The following is a 9,156-nucleotide window of genomic DNA, read 5'->3' on the forward strand; positions in this document are numbered from 1 at the left end:
TGCAGCATCCCTAGAGAAAATAGCTAATGCTACTGCCACTGGTTTTCGTGAAATAAGGAAAGAAATGAAAGAAATGAGACAAATGACTCTACAAAACAGACTCGCCTTAGATTATATATTAGCTAGCAAAAAAAGTGTGTGCGCTTTGATAAAAACAGAATGCTGCATTTATATACCACATGCTTCTAGTGCTATTGAGAACCAGGCCGAAATTATTGAGAAAGAAGCTGCTAAACTACACCAAACCCATCAAAGGTTTCTTTGGGACTGGTTTGGCAGACTTGGGGTCAAATTATTTTATATCGCAATCATGGTCCTTGGGTTTATTCTCTTTCTACAAATACTCCTTTTGTTGCTACGCAATTGTAACCTTAGTGCATCCCGCAAAAGACACAACAGATCTGTCTAACGTGAGGCTGGGTCAGTTAAGATTAGTCTTACCGTTGTTCCAAAAGGAGCACTGGAAGATACTCTACCTAAAAGCAAGTTTCACTGTGCCTCGAAGGATGCATAAGTCAGACTGTTCTCCCATTAGCTCACTTGCAGTCTGTTGCCCAACACATAGTTACAAAATCTCATCGGTTGTACAATTTCTGCTGACTTCTTGCAGCTAGTGCTTGCCTTTTCTTGCCTATTTTGCAATCTGCTCTTTCTCCTGCCCTTTTCCTTTGTTGAGCTGAGTAGGCCTATGAGGTCAATAGGTCAAACCACGGTTTATGCCCTCTTGCAGCTTTCTGGTCCAAACCAGTTTTCTGTTTGACTTGTAATATCTTGCGTCATGTGACCTGAATTGAAACATAGAAAAGCTTGCTTTAATTGTCTGTTGTGGGGGGGAGGGGGGCATGCGGAACTGATAAGAGGAAGCTCCGTCTGTTCGGTGTCGGCGTCGGTGCAGCTGCTTGTATAATAAAAAGTCTCTGACAACTTCACCGCCCAGGGCAGGGGGTCAGACTCGATCTGCTAAGGTCACTTCCGACCCAAACATCTGTGAATCTATGAATCTATGAAATTGTGCCCATTCTGATACATGTTTTTTTGATTGCTAGACTGGAAAATATTGGCTAAATAGTAAGATAATTAATTAAATATTAACTTTGCTACATTTCCCCACACTGAACCCATCAGAATCCATGGATCCTACAGATGCCTTTCCCAAAATCTGTTGTGATCCAATGCACTAAATGCCCTCATGATAACTATGTGGGCAAAACTATGCAACAGAATGTATTCTCGCCAAAATACATTGGCAGGGGGTCAGGCTAGATGATCTGTTCAGGTCCCTCCTGACCATAACTACTATGAAACTATGAAAGGTAATTGTACTCGAAAGCTTGCAAAGAAGAATGTTTCCAACTATTTGAGTTGGTCTAATAAAAGATATCGGATTTATCCAAAGACCCTTGTCTGCCTATGATCCTTTCATGACACTCTGAAGACAAATTGGTGTTAGATGTGTGGGAGGGTTTAGCGTAGGTGTTAAGCCAGTTGTTCTCAACCTTTCTAGATTTAAGGAATTCCTCTAGACTCAAGGCACCCTTAAATAGAATAATAACTTCATAACTTTTGTGAACTGAGTGGCACCCCATTTCAAAAGTTAACTTATTTATTGTAGTGCTTACCTCCTTGCACAGGGGCTAGGCAGTAAGGACAGATCAGTCGTCAGGCAACAAAGAGGCCTGTGCCTATCTCTGTTTATCTCCTCACACCTTGAGGCACTCTTCAAAGGATCTTGCTGCATCCAGGGGTGCCCCAGCACCCTAGCTGAGAATCACGGTGTTAGAGTTTTGTTGGTGATGGCCAAGAAAGGACAGTCATGCCAGGAGAGATTCTGATTGAGGGCATCCAGGTGGGTTTAGTTAGCAAAAAGAATTGAGTGGAACTTCTTGCCACAAGCAGCCAGGATTGCCTAATTGTCATCCTTCCTATTTTATGTCTTGCAGTCCATTTTCAGACTACAGTACAGGAGCAGTGTCCCTTGTTTACCATGAACTGAACCATCTTCCTTGCCTTGGAGTGATTCCAGAGTATCCAATCCCATTCCCTGCCCTCAGAGATAAATATATTGTCCATCTTTCAATGCATGGCACTTCCTCCCTGAACTGCTGTAACCAGCTGTCACGATACTATTGCATGACCAGATGAAATCAGGAGTTTAAAACAATGTGACCCTAAAGGGAACTTAGGCTACATTGGCAACTGAGTCTTTCAGAGGAAACTGAATACATCCAGATTTCTCTCCATTGCACACAGAGCTGAGAGGCATTTATCTCTCATTGTTGTCATGAAAAGGATGAATCGTGTATTTCCCTAGTGGCTAAATTTTGTACGGGAAACAAAACTGTGATGCTAATGGCCCTGCTACACATTCAAATTAAAGCTGGATAGAACCCAGCTATAGAGTTGTCATACATGTTCCAGCACTAACTTCATCGCTGGGTGACTCATTTTAGCTGGACAGTCACTTTCGTTGTGCAATAATTACTTTGCACATGCAGCCGGTCTAAATGTATTGCGTGATTAACCAGTCAATTGTGTTATGACAATGCACTTGTGGCCCATCTAAATTAATTGCATGAATCACATAATATATGTAATGTGTGACGGGCCAAAGGAAATTTCCTGCCTGCTTTCTATGTGTATTCACAAATATGTCTAGGTGCCTGCACACGATGTATTGCTGGGCACAGGCTGGGCTGCATTTCCTCTCCTGTGTGGATGCCTCGCAGGTGTTGCTGCTGGGAGCCATGTCTCTGCCTGTACTTACATCACTGAGCGTGCATGCAGCTTGTGTCCCTTGTCCTGGGCATGAATGCAGAGGGATATGCTTAGAGGTGCGCAAGGGACAGGCCGTGCTGGGACAACAGAGCCGAAGCTTACACCCCCCTGCAGGCCTGAAGGGATTTGCTGGTTCCCAATGAAGCCCCAGGGGCTGCGGTGGTACTATCATTTGGCTTTCACATGAAAAGGGCTGCAGCCCTCCCGGTTCAACCCCCAAAACACAGCTCTATGCGGCCACCTGCGTGTCCCCAGCAACGCCTTGCCATGCCCCTTCCCCCTCAGCGTGCACAGCCCCGGCCAGGCCCTGGGCGAGCTCGTCTCCTTGTTGCTAATAGCAACAATCCTGAGCCGCCCGGACTCGGCGCTCGATTTACCAGCCCGCGCCCGCTTGTTTCTTTTCCTAAGCGGTGGGGGGAGGGGGGGGGCAGACGGGGTCGATCTGCGTCTCGGCACTGGATTGCTCTGCCCTACTCCGCGCTCCGTGTTGTGGTCGGGGACAAAATGGCGGCGGGGGCGGGGGCAGCCTTGCTGGGCAAGGGGCTGGACATCAGCCTGGCGGCGCTGCAGCAGCACGACCCCTACATCAGCAGCATCGTGGACGTGGCCAGCCAGGTGGCGCTCTACACCTTCGGGCCCCGGGGGGTGGGTGGGGGGGGGGCCGGAGCCGCGCAGCGGACTGCCCCGCCCCGCATGGGGCAGCGTCGCAATCCCCCCCACACCGGGCTGGGCCGGGGTTCGCCCTGCAGCGCGGGGTCCGGGCCCAGGTACTCCCGAGACAGGGGAGAGGGAGCTGCCCCGGCTCGGCTCCTCGCTGGGCCGAAGGCAGGGGAGAGACGCACCTTTACAGGCTGAGGAAGTAAGATCTTTCAATTCTCACACACGCCGGATATAAAAATATAACACCCATGTATTATATACACATGTATATAATACATTGCACATTCTCTAGTGCATAGCATATGTGGGGATACACATCTAGAGGGCATGCATACTATCCCTGGATCTGCACACAGTACGATAGTAGGCTGCCACACTTCAGGCTAGGACTGGTGGCGGCATTGGGCTTTTCCCAGCACTTGGCATGGCCTGCCCCAAGCACTGGGAAGAGCCCAGTGCCACCGCTAGCCCTAGCCTGCAACAGCAGCCTGCTGTTGTCCCACATGCAGATCCGGGGGTACACGCTCCCCGGGAAGAGCCCGGCACAGTCCCTCAGCCCACAGCCCTCCCAGGGCATGTGGAGCAGCAAGAGGTGCCTCCCTCCCCCACACACAATGACAGTTCCCTCTGCAGCTGGCACTGGCTGTTCCTGTGGCTGCTGCAGCAGGGGCCTCGGGTGAGTGTGGACAAGCTGGGCCACACCCTGTGCTGCCCAGGGCTCCACTTGTCCACATTCACCCCAGCCCCTGCTGCAGCAGTTCCAAGAGCAGTCAACACCAGCTGCCTGCACCATGGCAGGGCGCGGCCCAGGAACTGGGTTGAGTGGGGACAGGTGGAGCATGGTACAGTCCAGTGGCAGCAGGCCGTTGGTGCCGGCCACTCCCTGGGCTGCTGCAGTAGGTAGGGCCCCGGCCCCATGGCCCTTTCCCTTCTCCCCACAGACTTACCTGCTTGGGTTGGGGGGAGCACCTATGCCGATCACATTTGAGATAATTTACCTCGCATATAACGAATTATGGGTCTAAAAATATTCATCACATAAGAGCAAATTTGCATACACAGAACCTGCACAAATCACGAGAAACTTATGTGTGTGTGTATATATACATACATAGGGATATACACATCTTATTTCCTTAGTCTATAAGGTGCATCTTTATATTTCTATTTACGTACATATTTCTATTTCTCTCTCTCGTGTGTGTGTGTGTGTTTGTGAGTGTGTGTGTGTGTATATATGTATGAGAGAGATCTATAGAAAAAGAGAGAGCGTAAGCTTTTCTAACAGGAGATAGGCCCCCTTCACCCCGCCTTGAAAGTTTTGAGTGCCTGGACCCCAGCCCAAACCCACCAAAGAGCAGCTGTGCACAATGAGCTGGCTCCCTTGCACTGGATCCCTCGACTTGGAGCTATGTGGCACTTAGCAGGTTACTAACCACTGCCCTTCCAGAGCCAGTGGTCTGAAACAAGGAGTGTTGCGTAGGGAAGACTTAGGTGGGAGTGGCTGGAGCTTTGCTCTGCGGGATGTGTTTTTAAGATTTCCAGCATCCCAACCACAGCAGTAATGTAGAGTTATGGATGTACCTGCAGTAGTGAACTAAAATCAGGAAGTGATGATTGCTTATCGAGGTTCCAAGCTTTTCAACTGCTTTGGGTAGGCCACAGTGTTCTGTTGCGATTCTGATCTGTTGTGGCCTTTCAGAGTTCTTTGCAATAGAAAAACTGTTCTAGTTGTTTTTTTCTGTGGTCAGTAACCAAGTAAAAAGTAAGAACCATTGTTTTTTTGAGTGCCTCGAGTCTAACAAGCTGCCTCAAGCTGAATGAGGGATGCCTTGAGTTTAAACAGATTGAGAACCACTGCATTAATAATTTAAGTGTGTGCTTAACACAGGAAGTGAATAGACCTAGCTGCAGCTTTAAGCACAGGAATGATGTATAATCCTGCAACACTGAATAGTTTGCATTTACATAGTAGTTTGCTTTAATTGAAATACTGGCCTATGGGTCAGGGGTGAGTGGGAAGGGAATTAAATAATTAGGCCAATGTGGGTGCGTCTACACGTGCAGTTTAATGAGTAGACTTTTTTACTGCGCATTAGTTAAAAAAAAAAATGACATTACACTAATGCATAGTAAAATATTCTATTGTGCATTAAGTGTCACCAAAAAAGCATGCAAATATGCTACTGGAGAGGTGGGGTTGCGGCAGCGCAGAGCCGTAGTTTCCACGTAGACTCACCCCAGCAGCTCTGGCAGGGCATGCAGCTGGGCAGGGAGCTGCTCTGGGGCCGGGGCCGGGATTTTGTGCCTGTGACAGCATAGTCTGGAGCCGGGGCAGAGCTGAGATCCACTGCCTGCCCAGGGTGTGTGGACTGTGGATTGCAGCTCTGCCATGGCTTTGGACCATGCTGTCACGGCTGCAGTATCTTGGCCCCAGCGCCAGAGCAGCTTATTGCCCATCTGTGTGCCCTGCCAGTGCTGCTGGAGCCAGTCTCTGTGGAAACCCCGGCCCCATCCCTCCTGGGGTCCCCAGGGAAACTGGCCGCAGCAACATGGGCAGAGGCTGCTGGGAAATGAAGTCCACTGTGGGCCGAATCTGGCCCACAGGCCAGACTTTGCCTGCCTCTGTTCTAGTGGGTTGCTGAAGGGTTTTGTTTCATTTTATTTTAATGATGGCTCATAAGTTATCACGGCTGATGGAACATGAGGAAAAGAAAAAACGAGACTGGAAGTTGATTCTGAGGCTTAAAAAACCCCAGCTCTGATGATTTCCATAGCATCTCATAATGCGTAAGTCAGCTGAAGAATGAACTATGCTAGTTGTATTTGCTAGTAAAATACATAAAGCAGAATTTAGTTATTTGCATGTTACATGAGTCAGCTGTGTAACTGATGGCCTTTAGTTAAAAGAAGATAAGGGATTATTTATGGTTGACAAAATTAATATCTATATGCTTCCTGTTTAGTAAGCAATGGTCTTTATATATGGCAACCTTCACTTCTCTCTTCTTTGTAATGAACAATACCGTATGTTGCCATCCTCAGTATATGAATCATCCAGGTGTGATTTTAAGATTGGGGATTCAGTTCCAATCGCATTCTGTCCGCTTGCCAGTATAGGATGATTCCAGGAGCATGACGTACTCTTCATCTCTAGAATTTCCATCCTTAGAGGTTTTTAAGATCTGGGTAGACAAAGCCTTGGCTGAGATAGTATAGTTGGGAATGGTCACACTTTGAGGAGGGGGTTGAACAAGATGACATGCTGAGGTCCCTTCCAACCCTAATTTTCTATGATTATGTTAAATACACTAAATTGACCTGCACCTTACTGCTGCTAGTTCCATTAACTAATTACTCTGTGCATGCTAAACATTGATTTTTCTTTCACCTGATGAATTTTTATTTGAATTGCTTGAATGCTGCTTTTATTTTAGGAGAAGACTGACGTGGAAGGAACGCTGTTTGTTTACACAAGGTGAGAATGTTGTATTTTCATGTCTGAATAAAGAACCTGTGGTAGTGGAAAAGCCCATCAGAAAAGAATACTGCTAAGTTACCTACTTTGAATCCTGGTTTACTCCAAGGCAAAGAAGAATAGCAAAGTTAATTTGACTTTTTCAAAGACAAAGCAGGGAAGAAAACACTGAAAAAGAGAACATTATCTTGTATTTGTTCCTGTGCGTAAGACTTGAAAATGTAAATGTCAGTATGGATGAGCTAGATAATTCTGTGACAGTATCCTAGTTAACATAGGATGTATTGTTTGCCCTTTTGGAAACCAAAAAACTAAATGGTTAAGTAAATGATGGTGCTTGTTTAAGGTTAAGAAAATGGTAGGGCTTAAAAACTATTGTAACTGTTTCCTTTATAGGAGAAAGTTCTTACAGGGCATCTCTACACATGATGCTATGGCATTGTAGCAATGTGCTACAGCTACATAGCATTGGTGGGCACAAACCAGGATGCCCAGCTACATCGGAGTAGCAACACACTTCCTCATTATAGTGCCCAGTGCATTGCCGCAGCGACATAGCAGCTAAAATAACTATGCATTACCAGCATGGCGCAGTACAGCTGAGCAGCAAATCTCTCTCTCAGCCTCTCGGATGCACTGAGAAGCCCCTGCTCTCTCCTCCCTCCTCTCCCGCCTGCCCCTTGCAAGGAAGTGAGCAGCGGAGGCTGCAAAGTGCCGCGCAGGTGTCTCCCACTGAGACACATCCCTCCACCTTTGATTAGTTTCCACTCTGGCTGATATCTTTTCCACATTTGATCTGTTGACTTGCATTATGCTTCTTTCATTATGCAACAGTGTTTATTTTAGTCAAGTGTTTGGTATTATTTCATTGTTGATTTTATATTGTTTTTATTTTGGATTTTAAACCATATTTCCAGGCCCATTTCATTGTCACTTCCTGCAACTTCATTGGTGTCAAAGGTCACGTGACATCACTTCCTGATGTGATACCGTTTCCTGTGAGGTCTTTGAATATGGCTCGCCAGCCCATTGGGTGATAAAAAGTTTGTGATCCAGACCCACATTCAAAAAGGTTGGACACCCCTGATCTAGCCCAATCTTTTTGGCCCACAAGCCAGATGAGCTGTGCCAGGTCCATCTGTGGACCTGAGCCTGCATGTGTGGCAGTTGCCCGGGCTGAGCCAGATCTGGCCCTGCAGGGCTTAGAAATTTGGCTGTGGGGAAGGAATAGTAGTGTTAATTGCCACGTATCCCCTACCACCACATTTTCCAACCTTTAGGGCAGTGTTTCTCAACCTTCTAAGTAGCAGGTACCCCCTAACTTTTGAAAATGTTAATAAGTAGCCCAACACTCAATTTTCCAGGGGATTTTATATTTACGGACTAATGTGTGCCATATGTTGGAAGAAGGGCCGTGTATATAACGCCATGTGATGTGACAGATGTCTGATCTGATGTGGGTAGGGTTGCCACCTTTTACACCAGGGGTGTGCAACTCAAGTATGTACCTGGGCTAGAGGTGATTAATATTGGCCAAAGCTAGGATGGATGAATCCAGTGCCACTCAGAATGCGGTACACCAAATTTTTTGCCATAGTTTTGAGAGGAAGAAGGGTCAAGAGAGAGAGGAAAAGAGGGCGAGAGAGAGAGTGTTGGGGTACCCATGTACCCCCTGCCTGTGTCCTGTGTACCCCCAGGGGTACATGTACCACATGTTGTGAAACTATGCTTTAGGGAACCCCACCAGCCAGATGCCATGGTTCTCCGGGTTGGATTTGTCCTGTGGGCCTGGGGTTGAGCACCCTGATCTAGTCTTAAATTCTGTATGACAGAGCATGCCTTCAACCTACTTCTCTGTGCACAGGGCTTTCAGGGGGTTAGAATTATGATTTGCCTGATACTAATCTTAAAAAGAGAAGATAAGTTAGCTAATAGTGTGGCAGCTGTTAGGTTGGAATTCTGGAGCATGTAAATTTAACAGTCCCTGAGAGAAGCAGGGTGGGTAAGAGTACTCAGAAATTCCCTTGGCTCAGCAAGGGCATTCAAGAATGCCTGAGGACTAAAAGGGGGGCGTACAACCAGTGGAAGGGAGGAGCTATCACCAAGGAGGAGCACTCAAGGTGAGTGTAGGAGGGCTATTAGGAAGGCCAAGGCAGAGATGGAACTCAGGCTACCATCCAGGATTAAGGACAACAAAAAGTCCTTTTTCAAGTACATTGGGAGCAAGAAGAGGGCACCAGGCA

General features: G+C 47.2%; 2 protein-coding genes across 2 annotated transcripts in view; one reads left to right on the forward strand and one right to left on the reverse strand.

Moving 5' to 3' along the window:
- CACNA1C (calcium voltage-gated channel subunit alpha1 C) overlaps positions 1–9,156 on the reverse strand; it is a 742,093-nt gene that overhangs the window by 708,256 nt on the left and 24,681 nt on the right.
- The window catches only part of DCP1B (decapping mRNA 1B), a 67,916-nt gene continuing 62,292 nt past the window's right edge, over positions 3,533–9,156 (forward strand). Inside the window, 3 exon segments of the mRNA XM_025198805.1 lie at positions 3,533–3,634; positions 6,120–6,225; positions 6,873–6,913. The gene's annotated coding sequence lies outside the window, so the exon portion shown is untranslated.

Source organism: Alligator sinensis, unplaced genomic scaffold (assembly GCF_000455745.1).
Source record: "Alligator sinensis unplaced genomic scaffold, ASM45574v1 scaffold87_1, whole genome shotgun sequence".
Lineage (NCBI taxonomy): Eukaryota > Metazoa > Chordata > Crocodylia > Alligatoridae > Alligator > Alligator sinensis.